Source organism: Myotis davidii, unplaced genomic scaffold (assembly GCF_000327345.1).
Source record: "Myotis davidii unplaced genomic scaffold, ASM32734v1 scaffold125, whole genome shotgun sequence".
Classification (NCBI taxonomy): domain Eukaryota; kingdom Metazoa; phylum Chordata; class Mammalia; order Chiroptera; family Vespertilionidae; genus Myotis; species Myotis davidii.
This window is the reverse complement of record NW_006299390.1, coordinates 1281443-1303756: the sequence shown is the minus strand read 5'-3', so window position 1 is coordinate 1303756 and position 22314 is coordinate 1281443.

The following is a 22314-nucleotide window of genomic DNA, read 5'->3' as shown; positions in this document are numbered from 1 at the left end:
AACTCATCTTTTACAGTCATGTTCTATCCCTCACAGAGGAATATACATTTCATTACAAGGACCGTGCCGGTCATGAAATATTCCTCTGTGGAAATGAAGGATAGATGTTTTGTCAGGTATGTCTTTCACAGGAGGGAAGTTATTTTTTAAAAGCTTAAATACAGGAATTCAGCATAACTTGGAGGCTGTTAGTCCTATGTAATTGGAAATTATTTTTTGAAGCAAGTACAAAAAATAACTTAGAAAGTAAATTTCTGCCGAAACCGGCAGAAATGGATAGAGCGTCGGCCTGCGGACTGAAAGGTCCCAGGTTCGATTCCTGTCAAGGGGCATGTATCTTGGTTGCGGGCACATCCCCAGTGAGAGATGTGCAGGAGGCAGCTTATCGATGTTTCTCTCTCATCGATGTTTCTAACTCTCTATCCCTCTCCCTTCCTCTCTGTAAAAAACCAATAAAATATATTTAAAAAGAAAAAAGAAAGTAAGTGTCTGAAGCAAATTCTGAACTTTATGTGATAAGCTTGGCTCTATGAGACTATGAAATAAATGTCAATTGTATTTTACAATATGAATAAGAAATAAAATACATTTAGATTGTTACAGGCTCTGCTGTCTTATTTTCTACTTAATCCAACCTAACCATTCTGGGTCATAATTTCGGTTCTCGTCTGGGAGTGTGTCTGCATATTCTTAGGCCTGTTTGCAGGACAAGTGCTGGGGCACCCAAAGCACGCGCCTGGCCCAAGCCCCATCCAGACAGCTGAGCCGTTCCCTCTTCTGGACCGTCCAGTTATCCCCACTTGCATTTGTATACTAATTACAAATTGTTAAATGTAGATGTAAATCAAAGAAAATCTGATCTCTTGTGTTCTCTTGTGTACATCTTTCAATGTCTGAATGGGCACATAGTCCTGAAACTCAAATTCTTTCAGGAAATCTTTTTGGAGGGACCACTACCTACCAGACACTGGATAAAGTGCTTCAGGTCAGAATATGGAACAAGGCTCATCTGGTCCCAGCCGTTAAAGAACACACTTTGCTGGTGATAGCAGACACTCAATAATGGGGACTGCTGTGGGTTGAATTGTGTCCCCCCAAAATATACTGAAATGCTAACCCATGTCTGTGAATGTGATCTTATTTGGAAACAGGTTTTGCAGCAGTACAGATATACCTCATTTTATTGTGCCTCACAGATGTTGCAATTTTTTAAACCTCACCCAAGGATTTTTTTATTGATTTTTTTTTTAGAAAGGAAAGGAGGGAGGGAGGGGAAGAGAGACAGAGACGGAGAAATATCGGTATGAGAGAGAAATATCAATTCGTTGCCGCCTCCCACACACACACTAACCAGAGATCGAAACTGAAACCTGGTTTACAAGAGGATGTCCCAACCAACTGAGCCTGCATTATTGGGAAACTCATTTTATAGCGGTCGTCTGGAACTGAACCCACAACCTCTGAGGTGCGCCTGTAATTAAGATGAAGTCAGCATGGTGGACCCTAATCCAGTGATGGCGAACCTATGACACGCGTGTCAGAGGTGATACACAAACTCATTTTTTTGGTTGATTTTTCTTTGTTAAATGGCATTTAAATATATAAAATAAATATCAAAAATATAAGTCTTTGTTTTACTATGGTTGCAAATATCAAAAATTTTCTGTATGTGACACGGCACCAGAGTTAAGTTAGGGTTTTTCAAAATGCTGACAGGCCAAGTTCAAAAGGTTCACCATCACTGCCCTAATCCAAAGTGACTGGTATACTTAACAAAAGATGAGGGAGAAAGCCAGGTGACGGAGCTGTGTCTACACATCTACAGGGAATACCTGGGGCTCCCAGAAGCGGGAGCAGGAAAGGAAGGAATTTCACCAGACGCTTCCATGGGAACAAAGCCCTGCCAGTGCCTTGTTTTCAGACTTCTAACCCCAGACTTGAGAGAACACATGTTTATTGCTCTAAGCCACCTGGGTTGAGATACTTACTTATGGCACCCCTAGGAAACCTAATAAAGTGTCAATAACCAAAACTTTTGTGGGTTTTTTGGGGAGGGAGGGGCATTGGGGATCCCACAGTGTTTGTAAGTAAACCTATTTGACATTTTCTGCTGTTACCAAAAAGATTTAATTGCACGTGACAAAGTGTTAGTATTCTTGATATACAAAGAGCTCTAATAATTCAATAAGAAAAAGATGGATACCTCGTCAGAAAATATTGAATTCCCACAAAAAAAATACATGTGGCTAGTAAGTATATGGCAGTAGACCCCAGATCACTACTGATCTAAGAAATGTGAAATAAAATAACTTACATTCCTTTCACCATCAGATTAGCAAAGATTGGTAATGCCAGAGTTGGTAATAATTTGAAAGAAAGAGCAATCTGTCATACTAATGAAAGCAGAGCAAGTTAGTAAAATTCATTCATGGCATTTTGTCAAATTTTATCAAAATTAAGAAGGTATCTATCTTCTAATCTAGCCAGTCCACATCTAAGAATTAATCCTTCAAAGATTATTAGACAAGTGTGCAAAGACTTATGGGCAAAAAGTTACCAGCATTCTTTGTAATAACCAAAACTTGGAAACAGCCTAAAAGTCCCTCATAGGGAACTGGTTAATTAAATCACTTGTATACCATGAACTGCAATGAAGCCCTTGATAAGGTCAGACACATCAATGTATTGACAACCATGGAGATATATGACCTGTGCAGGAGTGAAACGAGGTGGTCATAGGACAGTGTTACATCACAGTCACACTCAAGTGAAAATGTAGGTTTGTATACACATTAAAAGGCTGGGAGGATACACTCACACCAAACTGTTGATAGTGAATTTTTTTTACATTGCATTTATTTTTTTTCTCTTTGGGTTTTGGGGAAACTTGGCTTTCTATTTGAATTTCTTACCAAATTTTATTTTTGGGGGGAAATGCAGTCTGCATGTTCACTGGATCCTTTAGTTTTCATCGAGTCTCATTAAAAGCTCAGAAAATTATGTTTCTCAGAGAGAGATTAGCCATGAGAAGTCAATAATTATCAAGCACTGGCATCAAAGCCGTTGTTGGAACTTCTTGGCATAAAAACGACTCTGTCGAAGCTTCCTGTTTCAACTGACCCCACCCAACCCGGGACCTGTTGTGCGCTGAGGCTGCCCTGATCTATCCCCGAGGCAGCCAGGCTTTTGGAGCAGGAGGGCCTGCAGGGCTGCTGTTTATTCAGCCAGCAACAGATGCCTCACCTGGCCCAGTTCTTCTCAGCTCTGCAAACCTCCTCCCGCCCCTGTGACCATGCTGAGCTCTCAAACTCAGTTAAAATCCCCTTTGGAGGTGCCAACTGCTTCATTTTCACTTCTACTGAGTGTTGGATTTTTTCCCTAAGCGTTCACTCCTTCGTACAGATTAAGTCTCGCTGCCTGCTGGGCTCTGAATCTCAGTCCATATGCACTTGTGGATCTGACGTAGAGAAAGTAACAGGGGCAGGGATACACCCAGGAGGGGTGATCCACGGCAGCATCTCAGCAGCCCTTCTCTTACCTCACAGCAGATGAACAGCCATCGGAGAAGTTTTATGTTCAGACAGTCAAACTCAGAATTCTTGTGATTATGCTTCAGAGTTAAAAAGGGTCCCTACGCTTCAGAGATGCACCCACCATGATCCCCACTATTTCCAGCCACGTGCAAGGCTTGTGGCTGAATAGCACCTCCGATCTCCAGATGTTTTGGTAGCCAAAGCCATCCTTGTCCCTAGCACCTCCCACCCGGCACCTTTCCCTTCACCACGCACCTGTGCTACAAAACAACCAGCCCTGTAACCACCGAGGGCTCCCGTGGGAAATCCTCCGGCCACAAACCACTGCAAATCCCTTACATGCCCTAGGCCAGTGATGGTGAACCCTTTGAGCTCGGCGTGTCAGCATTTTGAAAAACCCTAACTTAACTCTGTGCCATGTCACATATAGAAATGTTTTGATATTTGCAACTATAGTAAAGCAAAGACTTATATTTTTGATATTTATATATTTAAATGCCATATTAACAAAGAAAAATCAACCAAAAAAATGAGTTCTCGTGTCACCTCTGACACGTGTGTCATAGGTTCACCATCACTGCCCTAGGCTCTGCTCTCTCCAACCCATGGTTCCGGAAGACAGAGAAGACAATCCCTCATTTGGGAAGAAAATAGCCTTCTCCAGCTCTTTCCCACCTGCTCAGCCTTCATCAAGCTGCTTGCCCCATCATGAGCAGCTCTCTGGAGAGGTCTATGAGGCAAGGAACCGGCGGAAGGTTCTGACCCACAGCACCTAAGGAACTGAGTTCTGCTGGTAACCACATAAGTGAGTTAGGAAATGCATCTTTTCAAGTTGAGCTTCTGAGACATCCAGAGCCAGAGAACCCGGGTAAGCCAGGTCCAGACTCCCGATCCATGGACACTGTGAGGTAATCAGTGTTATGATTTTAAGCCACAACGCTTTAGAGTGATTAGTTATGCAGCCATAGATAAGTAATACATTTTAGAGTTGTTTTAAAGATTTAAAAAGACAAAGAAAGTCATATGTGTGAAAGAACTTAGTATAGTGCCTGGCCCAGAGTAGCTGCTTAGCATTGTTAGTTGAATCTAAAAACAGCCGAGTCACAAATACCACCAAGATTTTGAATAAACTGTGTGTACAAAGTCTGCTCATTTCAGCCTCATCAGGGAAACTCAGACCAAAAAGCTTGACGTGTATATACAAATACAAAGATATAACTAATGCTCGTGTGTGTTTTACATACTAATGTAGAAAATCTCACTTTTAAATGTAAGCTTGTTTTTTTTTTCATGGATCTTAGAGCCGTGACAGGTACCCCAGTAGGCATTAGGGCACTGATGGTGATGATGATGACGACGACAATGATGACGATGATGATGTTAAGAAGAGAAAGGGAGCTCTCATGGAATTCTGTTTCATAAAGTGGAAATCCCACTTTTTCTTCTCATTCTCTCTCTTCTACCTTCTAGTTTATTCAAATATGCAAGTTCAAGCCAAATGGAAACTACAAGAAACATTTAAGAGAATCCAGTCCCAGGTCCAGGGCTGCCACTCTCGTATAGCAGCCATATATGAGAGCCTTTCACTGAAACTGGTAGTTGAAAAGGGTTCAATACCATCAAGATCTATATGGAAATCACTGTGAAAAGTATGAAAGTATTTCAAAGTGAGACCAGACCCACTCTGTTCAACAGAACTTTACTCAGTGTCTACTGTGTGCCCTCAGCCCTGCTCAGTGACCTTGGGAAACAGAAATAAGCACCATCTAGTGGAACGAACCAGCACATTCACACTGGACTGTCTGTGAGGAAAACCGTGATGGACCATGATCTACTGTTGCCTGTTCTGGGCTTGGGAGTAGGAGCAGGGATGTAAAGATGACCTCTTGACTAGACAGGTTGCCATGTGCTGAAATAGAGGTATAAATAATCAAGGACATGCAAAGGTGGCAAAAGTTCATTCTGACTAAGAAACCAGGAAAGATTTCCTAATGAAGGTAACATTTGAGTGTGGTCTTGAGGAATAAATAGGATCTCAACGTGTAAGAGCATTCCAGGTGGAGAGAGGGCAGGATTTGTGTAGACAAAGGCAATGAACTGTAAAACTGCAAGATGAGGCGAAACATACAGTGGAGCCGCACAGCAGAAGTGTCAGCTATACAGCAAAAAAGTGGAAGCAAAGGCTGACATGAGCCAGATCATAAAAGGTCTTGAAGCTGAGCAGAGGAGGTTGGATTTATTCTGCATCTAATAGAAAGGCGTGCATACTTTTTAAGAACAACAGCGATATGCCGATGCATGAGTCAGTATGCTTTAGGTGGCTAGTGACAGAAACCCAACTTGAACTGGCCTAAGCAAAAAGAAACATATTGATTCACTTAACTGGGAAGTAAAGAGGCGCATGTAGCTTCAGACTCAGCTGATGCCAAGGAACAAATAATGTCATCTCAGTTCCACTTCCCCTTCTTGACTCCTTTCTCAAGGGGGCTCCCTTCATCTGTGGCCAAGATGGCCATCGCCAGCTGGAGATGTACCTGCCACTGACTTACGCTCCTCTGTGAGAAGAGACTGCTTCTTTCCCAATAGTTCCATCAAGAGTTCGGTGGCTGAATCGTCTTGGGTAACTGCGGTCACCCATTGCAGATGTAGATATTTCGCCAGGGTAACATAGGGTTTATCCTCAGCTAATGGGGCCAACCCTCCCCAAACTCCATTCACTGAAGTGGCAAGTTCCTTCAAAGAAAATCCAGGAGCTATTTTTAAAAGAAAGAGAATAAGAATAAAAGTGGCAAAAATACACATTTAAAACTGTCCATTACAAAACAGCAAAGAAATTCCAGAGGCAGTCTGTTGGGGACAATGAGGGGAGGGGGATTTCCGCAGAGCCAAGGAAACCTCTACAGGAGACTAGAAAGAGATAAAATGGAGGCAGGACTGATATCATGGGCCATGAGGGTGACATGAACACAGCAGTTGTTTGTGACCCCACACAGAGTATCTCAGGGTCAAGAGAGAAGAGATATTTTAAGAAGTAAGTTTGAGAATCGTCTGTGTAATGAAGATGATTTAGAGGGGGCATGTGGTACAGAGTCAAAACTTAGATTTATCTTTTATTATTAAATAACTTCAGGTGACCTTGGCATGTTTTCATGTGTAATTTTGTATCTGAACAAGTGCAGCCTAAGATAACTTAGCTTCAACTTAGAGGAACACCATACATATGGGTCTACTGGGGGGGGGGGGGACAATTACTCATTCACATTACTTGTGGAGTCATATTTTTTCTCAATTTTCTTTAAAAATAAAATCTGTCCTTAATTTCATCACAAGGATAAACAACTCTTAGTCATCTATGTGGCATCAGTACTTTTGTATTAATATTCCCAAGGTAGTATAGAAGGGAAAAGCCAGGTAAGGAGTCCAGGACATGCCACTCCAAGCTGTGCCACTTTGGCTTCCTTATTTTGAGCTGAAAGCACTTGAGAAATAGCAGATGCAGAAAGAGTCCTCTGACTTCCCGTTTTCTACCAAAAACAGGCCATACACTTTCCCTCGAGAGGGGTGCCCTGCCTGTACCAGGAAGAGAACATTCTTATCACCAGAGGCTGAGAATTGCCTCTGAAATTCATCTGTACAAGCATGCAGCCATACTGAAACACCCCTTGTCTCCCACCAGCTTCCCTCCCTCACGTATCTCCTAGTCACGGCCTCACAGTTACTGCCCCTAACCCTAACCCTAACCCTAACCCCTGAGCTTGGTTATTTCTGCACACATTTATCATTAGAAGGAATAAAGGATTTCTGTTTTGGTTACTTCTTTGGCTCTTCATTCTTTTGCAAAGATCTCCCATGTACAGGTAAAAATGTGTATATTCTTCCCCGGTTAATCTGTTCTCTGTCATTTTAATTCCTAGGCCCAGCCAGAAACCTTGAAAGGATAGAGAATCTTTTCCTCCTCTACAATGAAATCTAAACCCCTCTTTCATGAAGAAAGTGCTAGGGGCAGAATGGGGTTGAGGGAAAAACATGGTTCCAGAGGTGGGAGTCCTGCCTGGCTCCATTCCAGCGCAAACTGGTCAGCCTGTTTGGCTTCATGATCCTCGTCTGGACAAAGTGGTGGTGCTGAACTCAGCATAAGGGCCGTCCCTTATCTATAATTCTAGGATTCTGAACCCACAATTCTCCCAGGCCTGAGTGTCCCTCAGCCCAGGGAAAATTCCGAATCTGCTCCAGTCAGCCTGCTCAGTGTCGGTTCTGTCAGCAGCCTGACAATTCCAGCAGAACCTCCCACAGCAGGTGGAGCAGCAATTCTGTGCAAATCACTGAACTGCATAGTGTGAGGAATGTGATTACAGTCACACAGAGACCCCGCAAATGGCCAGTGTGGGAGGTCCGCAATCTCGTGGTATCATAAAACAGACATCCACTACAGCACCCAGTAGGTCAGAAATGACAAGACCAACGGCCCACAGGCCTGGACACTTGGAAAGAATGTGGCAAAAGCTGATTCTAGCAAAGCTGGGTGTTTTGAGGAGGCCTGTCAGTTGGAATAAACAGAGAACCACTCTAATTTAAGAACATAGTGGGGTTTATTTGGAAGATATAAATCTCATAAAAGTTTGAATGGAGAACTACAGCCAAGCCTTCCAGATGAAGAACCAGGAACTAAAAGCCACCAAAATTCTTTCCAACTCTCGCTCCTCTCTCTTACCTTTCTCTTGTGTGTGCTTAGATCTCTCCCTCCCTGCACACCAGCTTCCTTCCTCCTGGTTGAGCAGGAACTAAGCGGGCTGCTGCTCAGCTTCCCCCTGGATTGAGAGCCTAGCTTAAAGCCTCAGCATCCTTGCGGGTCAATGTAACTGCATTGAAGGTTATGATCGGCTCAGCTCTGGTCAGACATCCATCTCAAGGCCAATCAGTTATGATCAAGGAATCAGGGTCACATGACAAAAACATGACCCCCAAACTTTACCCCCACTGCAATGGAAAACATGGGCAGAATAAAAGTCCACATTTCTGAGTCTTTTAGCATGAATGAAAATATGTGGGGTGAACCTGAGGAGGGGTGGTGAAGGTGAAGGGTTAAAGAAGACAGACAAGAGAATACAGCTGGCGCTCGGAAGATCTCCCGTGCCTGGATAAGGACACAGAAAGACCCAGCCTGCAAGCTGAAGCTTTATTTTATAGTCAGATCAAATAGTAGTGGTCAATATGTTTACAATGTTCTTGTGAGTTTCACCTTGTTTTGGCAGCATTTGCTGCACCTCCCACAGCCCAATAGCTATCTAGGAAGGATCTAGGGAGGGCTCTAAGGTGAAACTTAAGTATGCTAAGAGGGCTCTGCCCTCCAAGCTAGGACTTGTTTGTGGCCCTGTCTATAGGTCAGTCTGAGGCTTGACCCTATAGATGCTCCCTACAGGTATGGAAACATTTGGCCAAGTTTTCTATGATTGTCTTGCTCAAATATTTCTCTGCATGTTAAAAAAATATATACATAAAGACATTCTCTGGTATTCACATTTTCTACGTAGTCTAATGTATATAGGATCAAAGTGCAAGACACATCTCCTCGATCTGAACATCACTATCATTCATTAAGAACCATCACAATGACAGGGAAGAAAATCAACCAAGTGAAGTTAATCGTCCCTATCTTTCACCCCGCAAATAAACCCAGGTCATTGAGTTCTCCCCAGCTGATTATGCAGCCGACATTCAGTTAAGGAAGCATAAAAATGATTTCTGGCTATGTGGGAGTGTTTCAGGCAAGCACTTTCCTTCAGCAGTGCCTGCCTTCAAATGAGAACTTCAAGCAATAGCCAGCGTACTTAACTCGGTTAAGAAAAAGGAATTGAAGTTATATGGTTTCCTTGGAAACCTCTCTAAAGAAACTTGCATAGGCACCTTCTCAAGAAGCAAGAGCTGGAGCCTGGGGATTTTTCCTTGCCCCAGACCATCCATTTAAAGGTCAAGGCCAAGGCTCCTCTCCTGTAACTCCCAGGGCAGTGTTGGGCTCGTTTTGTTTAAGTTTAATTTAGTATCAAGTCTCTCCTTACTGGCTGGTTCTATGAGTAAAACATACCTAGGTGGTTTCGGGGATCTTTTGAAGCATTTGTGAGTCCTGGCTATCAAAGAAAGTGGAGGAAGTCCTATAGTGTATATCAGAATGGGTGATGGGGATTCCTTGGGAAACAAGAGGAGATAGCCTACTGATTATTAGTCATTTGTATCTCAATTCTCAATTCACTTGTGTTCAGATTAAAATAAAAATGATCTGAAAAGGGGCCATACATATTGGTGTCAGTTCCAGGATCTTTTTCAATAAGTAGGATCTTACAGTTTTGGGTGAGCTTACCAAGCCAAACAAAACGATCAGGTTTGCAGAATTTTAGGAAATTATCTCTACTTTGATTTCCTAGGTGCCATGGAAGCTAGGTTGAAGATGATTCCTAGTTGGCTTAAAGGGATATATTAGGAACCACTAGGTTTACCTAAATAACCCCTTCTTCCACCGCAACATTTCACCGTCCTCTTCTTGTCCCCACCACCTTCCATCTCCACAACCTCCAGGCTTGTTAACAAGAAGAAATCAGCCTGCCTCTTCAACATTTGCCCCTAACTTTAGGACGCTTACCTGAGGAGGTCCATGGTATTTCTTCCTTGGAAACTCTTGACATTTTAAGACATCAGGTCAATATCTTGGATTCAAGGTCCTCCTTCATGTCCAACATCAATAGAGCAGATGAAAATCAAGCAAATCACATAGGAAAGAAAGGTATCATTGTAAGATATAGATGAAACTGCATAACTCTATTTAATAGGTCAGGACAGGCAGTGCAACTATAACACTGACTAGTCTTGGATAGATAATAGGAAGAACTGTGAGCCAGAACAGCACTTACTCAAGACTTCCTTACTAAGCGAAGCCTCCGAAACAGTGTCCATTTCCATTTGGAGTCCTCCTCAACACTTACGATGCCATGAGGTCAAAGCTGAAAGTACCCAATTTACTTTCAAGATCATCTCTCCCAATGATGATCAGGCAGTCATCTGCCAGGAACCATGTGCAATCTTTAGAATTCAGAATTCCTTCAGAGACAAAGTAATTTAGCTCCTGTATCTTTTCCTGGTTCACTTTCAGAGAAAATTCATGTTCCCTCATCAATCCGGCTAAAATAGTATTTAGGAAAAACTTGGCTTTCTAAATTTTCTAAAACACAAGAGTTTAAGTTGTTAAAATGTTTATTACTGGTGAGTGATGGTTATGCTTCCAGGCCTTTGCTCGTCTTGGAAGGAAAATGGACCCAGCAATCCAAATGAACGCAGGATTTGTGTAAGCAAGAGCAACCACCCGCTCGCCTATAAAGTTCAACAAAGGTTCATCAGTTTCTTCGTGACCTTGCCCTCTAACGTCAATTCTGTGTTTCTGAAAATCACAAGTAAAATATACTAATGATTCATGATTAAACACTGCATCCCCTTTTCTTCAAATTTCCTGGACCTCTCTAGAAATTTCACATTTATCTCAGTGAAATATGTAGGGCATATTTTGAATTCTTGAAACATTTGGTCTTTACCAACTATGCTAATTTACTTGAGAATATTTTGAACTTACACAGACCTGGATATAGAAACTGCACAATAGAATGAAAGATTTCAAAGTGTCTAATTAACTGGACTAAATCATCAAAAGACTGATATTGTGACAACTAGAATTACTAAGAACTAAATGCACTCAGGTTTTTTAAAATCCTCTTATGAACTTTTCTGCGGTGGCCACAAAGTTCAACTATTGAAGGGCAACTCTGAAGGTTCATGGTATAGACTAACTAATCATTTTTTAAAAAATATATTTTATTGATTTTTCACAGAGAGGAAGGGAGAGGGATAGAGAGTTAGAAACATCGATGAGAGAGAAACATCGATCAGCTGCCTCCTGCACATCTCCTACTGGGGATGTGCCCGCAACCAAGGTACATGCCCTTGGCCAGAATCGAACCTGGGACCTTTCAGTCTGCAGGCCGACACTCTATCCACTGAGCCAAACCGGTTAGGGCCTAACTAATCATTTTTATAGGAAACTAACTTTGAGGCTCATGTAAGGAGTTGAAGCATTTAGCTAATGAGTCTTTCTGACCCATCATACTATCTGTACAATTCCTTTTTCCCTTCTTTTTTGAATTCATTGGTGTGACACTGAAATCATTGGGGTGACACTGATTTCTACAATTCACACACAAGTGTGATGTCAGTGTCATTTGCTTATTGCTTCGCATGTTTAGTAGTTGTCTATGTTATATTCTGTAGTTGGGAAATCCATTGATTCACTTGTGCACCAAAAGCTAGTGTGTATTAGTCCTTGTAGATTCTGTAGTAAAAAAAATACAGGGAGAAATCCCTGTTCTCATAAATTTACACGATATGGCAGAGATAGGCAGCAAACAAATGAGATGATTACAGATTGTAAGGTGTGATCAAGGCAATTAACTAGGTGATGTGTTACTAAGTAAATGCAGTAGGACAGCCATGCATAGATGGGTCAAAGAATTGACATCTGTATCAAGACCTGGAGGAAGAGAATTAGGGTGTAGTTGTTACTTAATTGTTAGCTATTGCTGGAGAAAATGAAGTACAAATATAACAGACAACGCTATTCACCTATTCCAGGAGTACTTGAACACCAAAAGCCATCTATGAGATTGATATGATATTTTTTTAAAGCCTTTACATTATGCATCCGCTTTTTATCAGATATTTTAGTCTTCAAGACAAAAAGAACGTCACTGCTTGGGCTACAATGTGCTATTTCATGAGCATAATCTATTTAGAACAAACAGTATTTCTTGTAGTTATTTTCTGTTACCAGCATGTTACCGTAGAGGAAAAGTAAATCAACTATACAAAATTCAGTTATATTTCTATACATTTTCAATAAACAATCTGAAAATGAAATAAAGAAAAATTCCATTTCTTTCCTCCCTTTTCTTTTTTAAAAAAATCTTTATTTTTGAAAGTATTACATATGTCTCTTTATTTCCCCCATTGAAAAATTCCATTTATAATAACACCTAAAAGAATAAAGTTAACAAAAGAAGTATAAAACTTGTATTCTGAAAACCACAAAATATTGTTGAAAGAAATTTTAAAATATCTGAAGAAGCATCTGTGTTCACGGATCAAAGACAATGTTGCTAAGAAGGCAATACTCCCCAAATTGATCTCCTGAATCAACACAATCTTCACCTAAATTTCAGCTGGCTTCTTTGTTGTAGAAATTGACCGATCCTAATATGGAAATGCAAAGGACCCTGAATAATTAAAACAATTTCAAAAAAGAACAAAGTTAAAGGTCTCACAGATTTTAAATGTTACTGCACACAACGTTACAGTAATCATGACCATGTGTTACATAAGAATAGACATATAGAATAATGAACTAGAATTGAGAATTCAATTTAAAAATGAGCAAAGGACCCAAAGGAGCAGGCCTGGACCAAGGTATGCGAAGCCGGTGGGGGCATCTGTAGTAGTGTCCACAATAACAATAAAGTTTAAAAAAATGAGCAAATGATCTGAATAGACATTTCTCCAAAGGAAATATTCAAGTCAATAAGCACAGGAAAATACGTTCAATACCACTAGCCATCAGGGACAGGTAAATCAAAAGCATAATGTAAATTTAAATCAGAGTGAGGTGCCACTTGCTACCCACTAGGATAGCTATAATCAGTAAGAGAGTGATGTGTGTTCCTGAGGATGTGGAGAAATCAGATTTATCATACACTACTGGTGGGAATGTAAAAGGGGACGGCTGCTTTGGAAAAGTCTGGCAGTTGCTCCAAAGATTAAACACCATGTTATCATATGATCCAGTAATTCCACTCTTAGTATATGAGAATTGGAAATCTATATCCACAGAGAAACTAGTACAAAATGTTTATAGCAGCAACATCCATAGTAAACAAAAATTAGGCACAACACAATGAAACGGTATAGGGACTTGGCCCTGGAACAGAACAACATCGGGTGGCCAGGAAGGCAAGTTAAGACCAGGTGGCCAGAAGGATAAGCTGACGGCAAGAATGTCGCCACCCCTCCACGCCCTGCTAAAAAATAAATTTAAAAATGCAGAATTTTATCTCCCTTCTAATGGCTTGCTTTTCCTACCCTGGCATGGAAAATTCCACAAGCCTGCCATTTTCAAAAAGCCCATCTTTTCGTACAAGCCCACTTTGTCCCCATCTTATAAAAGCATCCAAAGAGGGCCAGCCCCCAAAACCAGTTCAGAGGACCATCCTTTCCTCTGTTCTGCCTCCCTTGTGCTGGAGCATTCGCTCAATAAAATCTGTTTGGAAATTTCCCCAGGGTTTCCTCTCGATTTCTATCTTGGAGAACCCAAAAACCCCAACACCAGTAACAAGATCCACCAATCGATGAGTGGATTAAAATGTGGTATGCGCCCGGCTGCTGTGCTCAGTGGCTAGAACATCAGCCCACACACCGAAGTGCCATGGGTTCAATTCTGGGTCAAGGGCATGTACCTGGGTTGCAGGTTCTTTCTCCTGCCCCTGGTTGGGGCGAGAGTAGGAGGCAACCAATCAATGTGTCTCTCTCACATTGATCTCTCTCTCTCTCTCTCTCTCTCTCACTTCCTCCCTCCCTTCCACTCTAAAAAAAAAAAAAAATCAATGGGAAAAATATCCTCAGGTGAGTATTAACAACAACAAAGAATGAAGTAAGGATATATTCTACAACATGAATGAACCTTGAGAACATTATACTAAGTTTATGTGAGAGGCAGGTCACAAAAAATGCATATTTCATGATCTCCTTTATATTAAACTAGAGGCCCGGTGCACAAAAATTTGTGCACTCGGGGGAAGGGAGGGGGGTCCCTCAGCCCGGCCTGTGCCCTCTCACAGTCTGGGACCCCTCGGGAGATAACGACCTCCTGGCTTAGGCCTGCTCCCGGGTGGCAGAGGGCAGGCCCAATCCCTAGGTGCAGCCCCTGGTCGGGCTCAGAGCAGGGCCGATTGGGGAGTTGGGGCACCGCCCCGTTATGCACAGAGCAGGGCAGAGTGGGAGGTTGCGATGCCCCCCTCAGTCACACTCAGGGTAGGGCCGATTGAGGGGTTGGGGCACCACCCCCTGTCACACTCAGGGCAGCACTGATGGGGAGGTTATGGCTCTACCTCGTCACACATAGAGCAGGGCCTGTGGGGGGCGGGGGGTTTGGAGCGCCACACCCTGTCACACACAGAGCTGCAGGGTGATCAGAGGGTTTGGGCACTGACCCCTGTCACGCTGATCCCAGTGCCGGGAGGCCTCACGGCTCCGCTGATCCCGGTGCTAGGAGGCATATTACCCGTTTACTATATAGAATAGAGAGAGGCCTGGTGCATGGGTGGGGCTGGTTGGTTTGCCCTGCAGGGTGTCCTGGATCAGGGTGGGGGTCCCCACTGGGGTGCCTGGCCAGCCTGGATGAGGGGATGATGGCTGTTTGCAGCTGGTCACACACCCTTCAGGGTAGGGGTCCCCACTGGGGTGCCTGGCCAGTCTGGGTGAGGGGCTGAGGGGTGTTTTCAGGCTGGAGGTGACAGAAGCTCCCAAACGCTCCTTTTTTTCCTTTTTTTTTTTTATTCTGGGCCAGCTTTAGCTCTGAGGCCTCAGCTGCTGAAAACAGGTTTCTGGCCTTTGTTTACCGTCTGTATTTGATACAATGTTGCGGTCCAGCTGGCTGAATCCTGAGTAAAGCAGGTTTCTGCAGTTTTTTTTAGCTTCTATATTTGCAACATAGTTACTTAGAGTTGCAGCTGAGAGGCTGGCAAGTCAGGCAGGGAACGTTGTAGTCCTCTGTCACTGAAGCAAGCAAGCCTCCCTGTTCGCATCAGCTGCCTGGCTGCCAGGCGCCATCTTGGCTGCCAGTTAATTTGCATATCTCGCTGATTAGCCAATGGGAAGGGCAGTGGTCGTACACCAATTACCATGTTTCTCTTTTATTAGTGTAGATATCTAGATTTGGCAAATCTATAGACACAGAAAGTAGATTAGTGATCACCTAAACCTGAGGTGGGGAACAGTAGGAAGGAAATGGGGAATGACTGTTATTGGTTATGGTGCTTCTTTTTTGAGGTGATTAAAATGTATTGAAATTGATTGTGATAATGGTTACAAAACTCTGTGAATGTACTAACAATGTACACTTTAAAAGTCTGAATTGTATGGTATGTGAATTATATTTCAATAAAACCTTTATATTAAAAAAGTAAATCAAAGATAATACCAGGAAACATCAATGCACCTATCATTAAACTTTAATATCAGAAGAGTCAACAAGAATTTACTAAGTCAACTTTTCTCTCTTGCTTTTAGTTATGACTTCTGTGTAATAACTCCAGGTGAAAAGCTGTTCTACTTTTTGGCCATTAAAAAAAGGAACATCCATCAGGTACTTCAATAAACCATTCCAGTTCTGACAACAACTCCATGAATCAACAATCTTCCCTAAGACCAACCTTGAGTTAGATTTTCAGCTAAGATTAACTCCCTTGAAGGTCTAAATTAATATAGTAATTACTGTGTTTCCTGTGTGTGTTTTTTTCTGGGTGTTTCTTTTTCTATTCTTGAACTAAGACTCTGGCACTAATATAGTATATCTCTTCTCTACTGGTATCATCTCAGGCTTGGCTCTTCATTGCAAATGCTGAGATAAAAAATCACATCTTAATTTAAGGCAAGAGTAAAGCTGTACAAATGAGTTTCTTTCTCCCTGCTTTCATTCCTCCCTGTTGTTATTTCTAAAATGAGGTTATCTGATCCTATCAATTTCACAGATAGTAAGTGATAAATGAGTCATATACAAAGGAAAAGTATAACCAAGTAGTAACAACATCATTTTTAAAAACTATATGGTACTGATTACTATTTTACAGTTTTGCCATATCCAAAAGGTCCTTTTCTTCTTTCTATGCAGGCTTTTAAGTGCCTCAATTTAAGGTTATTAACTTCTCTTTGCCTGATGCCTTAGGCACTTGAATATCAGCAGATTTTTAAATACCACGGCCTTCTGAAAATCTGAAACCAGTGACTGGAAAGTGTGAGGGGAAGAACTGCAAAGATAACTTTTGTGCCTGGCCCGTGTGGTTGAGCATTGACCTATGAACCAGAAGGTCACAGTTCCATTCCCAGTCAGAGCACATGCCTGGGCTGCTGGCTCGATCCCCAGAATGGGGCGTGCAGGAGGCAGCCGATCAATGATTCTCTCATCATTGATGTTTCTATCTCTCTCCCCTTCTTCCTTCCTCTCTGAAATCAATAAGAATATATTTTTTAAAAAGATAACTTTTGTCGGGAGAGAAGAGCTCTCCAAAAAAATAGAAAGGAGGGAGAGAAAAGTGGTGGGTAAAAACCATAAGACTGCACAGAATGGGTTAGTAAATGTCCCTTCCTCTTCTACTCTTTGGAAGAGTTTGAGAAAGATTGGTGTTGATTCTTATTTAAATGTTTGGTAGAATTCACCAGAAAAGCTTTCTGGCTGTGAACTTCTTTGTGGTTGGGAGGGTTTTTTATTACTGATTCAATCTCTTTACTTGTTACACCTCTGTTCAGATTTTCTATTTCTCCTTGATGCAATTTGGTAATTTGTGTTTCTAGGAATTTGTCTATACTATCTATCTAATTTTGGGGGCATACAATTGTTCATAGTATTCTCTTTTAATCCTTTCTATTTTTCTATGGTTGATAGTAATGTCCTCACTTTCATTTCTGATTTGGATATTTTTGTCTTCATAGTATGTAGCTTTGTAAACATTTTTCAAAGCCAGAGTAACTTTTCTGTGATCTGTAAGTAGGAAGCTAACACAACAAGCATCCCTGACTTGCTCCTGATTTGATAAAATCTTAAAGTTGGCTACTTCATGAAATTTTCTTTAGAATTTCTATGGAAAATTTAAAGAAAAGTTGAGCATTACAACTGCTTACATGTCAAATTGGTTTGATTTGTTCTGGGTTTTTTTTAAAACTTTTATGAATAAACAGTCTCCATTACTATCTTAAAAATAAACAAAAACCCATGAGGCTTTTTGTTTGGGTTCTAACCATTTTTCTACTAGTAGCCTGCCCTCGAGTTATACTTCACATTGGGTTGTCTCCAAAGCTCCCCTAGAGAGCTCTGACTGAGATAGTCTTAATCTGGAAACGTTCAATAATGGATATTAGAACAATTATATATTATTTGAATGCAGTAAGAGTTTGCCACACTAAGATAGCCTTTTCCCCAACTTATGTTGTGTTTACTTTGTGTGTGTGTGTGTGTGTGAGTGTGTGTGTGTGTGTGTGTTTTCAGATTTCTATGTTGATGGAATCCTAGTTTCTTAGACATAGAAATTTTTGTCTTTGAATAAAATTCCACTGGGCACAGTGATTATTGAATACTATATGAAACACTGTGGGGGTGAAGAAGATAACTCAGATACAAGTCTCAAGGACCTTCGAGTCTAATGAGGGGGCGGAGCACAAATGACTTTGCTAGAAGACAGATTATGACAGGTGTCTGTCAGCATCAGTTTTCAGTTAATTTCCCAAAACTTTCCTTTCATGTCTAATTCCCAGTAGCTCCTACGAATTTGAATAAAATGCAAATATGAAACAATCACCCAAATGTGAGGTCTTCTACTCCCTGTTGTCATTTCCTCCAGTTTGCTGTCCTGGTATAGACAACAGTCAAGCCCTCTAATGCACTAGCTTTTAGACCTCTTTTCGGTGAGAAATTTGTGTCCTCTACAAGTAAGAACAACGCTAAGCCAAAACAGCAGAAGAAGCTTTCAAACATAAGCCAGAGGCTCTGGGGGGAAATGACTTAATCCTTTATGATATTAAAAGATCCAGGTGTTTTTAAATCCCCTCAGCAGTTGGATTTTCTTTAGTTAGCGCTTACAAAAACACATGTAATACTAACACCTTAAAATCCACCCATATTATGCATAAATATTTGAGACATTCACAGACAAATGCAAAACCCCAACTGCTTTTCTCCACTGCAGAATTAATGGAGTGTTCTTTTAAAGCAAACAATGAGGTTTCTCTTTGGCAGAGGTTCAGAAACACATTTTCTCTTAGAAGATGATTATGAAGACTCTTCATTCTCAGGGTGTGAATGTCATCTATTTTCAGCATCTGTCGTATCTATTATATTTTCTCATCTTCCTCTAATGCTTCAACTACTTACCCTAATATCACACCCACTACCAAACCTGGAAATTACATCTTTGATAGACCAACCAGATAAAGCTCACTGGGAAGTTTGACTGCCCAGCAAATCTAGTGAACTTGTTAAATACTATTTTTTTTAGTTGCACTGATATGGCAAAAATCCTTGATCCCATATGAATTCATCTGTGTCCCTAATGACAGGGTGATTCTGCCCTCAAGAAGTTTTGATGAAGTTCATTTGCTCATATGCAGAACCCAAAGTAGACATGTGTTTCTTTCCCAAGAGCAGACATTAAAGGGGACAGAGAAAGCACTGCCCACATGTTTAATTCACAGCTGGCCCATGTGCCTGTCCCACACAGCCCAAGTTAAGGAGCCCGGCTTTGTTTCAAGATACTGTGACCTCACCCGACTATAGCAGAGTAGGAGCCAATTCTATTTCCTGACGTGGAAAGTTGATGAGACCTTGACTTGGAAATTTAAACTGAGAAATACAGAAGACAAGGAGATAAGCACCTCATTCTCTTATTTTCTCAAGTTCATAATGGTAACGATAATAAAAGCATTTACAACACAGCAGAAATTAAGTTGACCCATAAAATTAAAGCACTTAGCACAGGGCCTGGCATTTAATAAGCATGGAATAAATGCACTGTCATCAGCATCTTTATTATTATATCGAGTAATTGTCTTCTTTTCAAAAACCTTTCATAAGAATGCATGTGTAGCCCTGGCCAGTGTTGCTAAATGGTTAGAACATCGTTCTGCACACGGAAGGGCCACAGGTTCAATTCCTGGTCAAGGACACGTACCTGGGTTGCAGGTTTATCCTTGGCCCAGGCCGGGTGAATGTGGGAGGCACCCAGTCAATGTGTCTCTCTCTCATTGATGTTTCTCTCTCTCTCCTTCCTTTCCTTCCACTCTCTCTAAAAATCAATGGACAAAATATCCTCAGGTGAGGATTAAAAAACAATGTGTGTGTAATAATGTATGTGTAATAAACTGAAAAATAAAAGTAATCAGGGATGATTAGCCCTACCATATATGGAAATTTAAAAAGAAAGCCACTTTAAATAAAATGAAATGAGGTTCATGCAGAAAGGGATGAATATAAATTGTTCTGAATTCCCCCAATATTATAAAAATATTCATTCATATTTTTCTTCTCTTATTTTTATTACTTAGATTGAAATCTTTAACCTACCTAGAATTTAAATTTGATATGAGGTGAATTAAAGATTTTATTTTACCAAGTAGCTGTCAAGTTGTTCCAAAAATAGTTATTAATAAGTTAATAATATATATTTTCTTCATTAATTTGAAATGCTACCTTTATCATTAACTAAGTCCCCATATATATGTAATAGTGTGGAATGTTTTTCTAGGATAAAAAATATTCTGAAGGCATTACAAATAGCTAATTGTAATTAAAAGCAAATGTTTGAGGGGAAGCTAAAAGCTTTGAGGAAAAAGTTAAAAGAAAATGTTTGGGCAAATTTTTATGAAGTCAAAAAACAAAAAACAAATACAGAGAAACACATGCAACACAAATGAAAGGACTAATTTCCATAAAGAGCTCTAAAAATCAATTAAAAAAGAGCTGACCTTTCAATAGAAAAATGGACAAAGGACATACAAATGACTAGGGGAAGTATTTAATTGCTTTATAAAATAATTTTAAATTGTAAGAAATTATCATTTTGCAACTATTAGATTAGCTGACTTCAGTTATAACAGTCATGTTGTTGAAGCTGCGGGAGAAACAATTTGATTCACTGCTAGAAAGAGCATAGATTGGTGCAGTGGTTTTGAAAGGCAATTTGATCATATATTTTCCATTAGTCATGTACATTTGCTTTAAACCGGCAATTCTATTTCTAGACACTTAGGCACAAATTCAAGGTTATGTATGATGTTCGCTGCTACATTGTTCACAAGAACAAAATACTGAAAACAGTCTAAATGTCCATTGATATGGCACAGGTTAAATACATTCTGTACACTAGAAGGACCAAACGAAATGTGTCTTTGGCCTAGATGTAACCACGGGTCACTTACGTGTTGTTTTAGGATTTTCTGTTTATTCCTGCCCTCACTCTTCAATTGATAATGAGATCTACCTATTATCTAAACCCCATCATTCCTACGAGAACATAAGCCTCAAACGAACACTTTAATGAAAAAAGTACTTTATTTACCAGTCACTTGGCTTTTATGAATAAAACTGACAATGACATTTTCATGAGTTAGTGAATAATGCATCATTTTCTGGGTCATAATTTCCAGTAAATTTCAAAGCCCTTTGTTTTGTTTTATTTTCTAATGGGTTCGCATTTGCATTCGGGTACCTTTGAATACCCCCTTTCTCTTCGGCTTGGTGATAAATGGCTCCACATTCTTGCTCCAGTTCAATGAAGGTTCTTTTCAAAGGGGTGCTGGCCAAAGTGTATAGTTAGGCGTGCCCTGCCCTCACCTGTAGATGCATTTGCAGAAAGCAACCCCCAGGGGTCAGAATTAGCAAACTAGAAGTGTCCTTAGTGGATTAGTCATTAGCTCGTCACTCAAGAACCCTCAGCTCCATTCCTCTGGGGAGTAACCTCTTATCTGTTGTGAGGGAATTGGGGTTTTCCCCCAAAGAATTCTTAGCTTCGCGCAATGATATCAGAGTGGATCTGGATGACAAAGGGAGGATGATGCTAAAGTCACCGTGAGTAGGCTAGCGAGCCTTTTGTATACGGCACAAAAATGTTCCTGACTTGACAATCGGAGTAACTATTTTAAGTCTTTCTAATCCTCTAGCAAGGAAGAAATGTTCTGTGCTGATTTGCCAATTTAGACCAAATAGGCCTTATGTTCATACTGACAGGATTCTCTTCCCTTGTTATGAAACCACTATATGTATCTTTTTAGGGGAAAAAATTACATTATCCATATATTTTTCAATTATAATTGATTTATAATTATATAAATCTTTGGAAAACCATTTTCACAGAAGCACATTTGTATCTGATTTCAGTTATAGAGTGTGGCAAAGGCTAAGAGTTGAGAAGTGCTTCATGTTTAAAATGTTTATGGTCTTAAAACTTCAGATGAACACGTAGTACTTTTAGATATTCCTATTAGGTTAGCATGGAACACTACTCCCCTGGGAGGAAACAAAAGCCCCAGAATTCCCTGCGTTCCAGTTGTCTTCACTTTTGCCCCATGGAGGGAGCAAGAATAGCAAAGGCCACTGTGGTGGGCAATGACCAGACTTGAGGCACCAATTATAACCCGAGTTTTCTCCTAATTCCAAGCAATCCTGCTACCATGCTTGGGGATTCTCAACATTTCAACCCTATCACCTGTCCCTTCCCCTACTCTGCTCCTCATATCCAGTTTCCCACCATTCTCTTTTTTCTTGAGACTTTCTGCCAGCTGCCACTCCCCACTTGATGATAAACAAACCCCTTTATTATCCCCTGCCTATTCAAAGAGGTTCCCTGCCCTCTATGTCCCCTGCTTTCCTTGCAGCGAAGGACCCTCGGCTCTCCCTGAGACTACCACTTTCTCAGTCATCTGGGATAGAAGC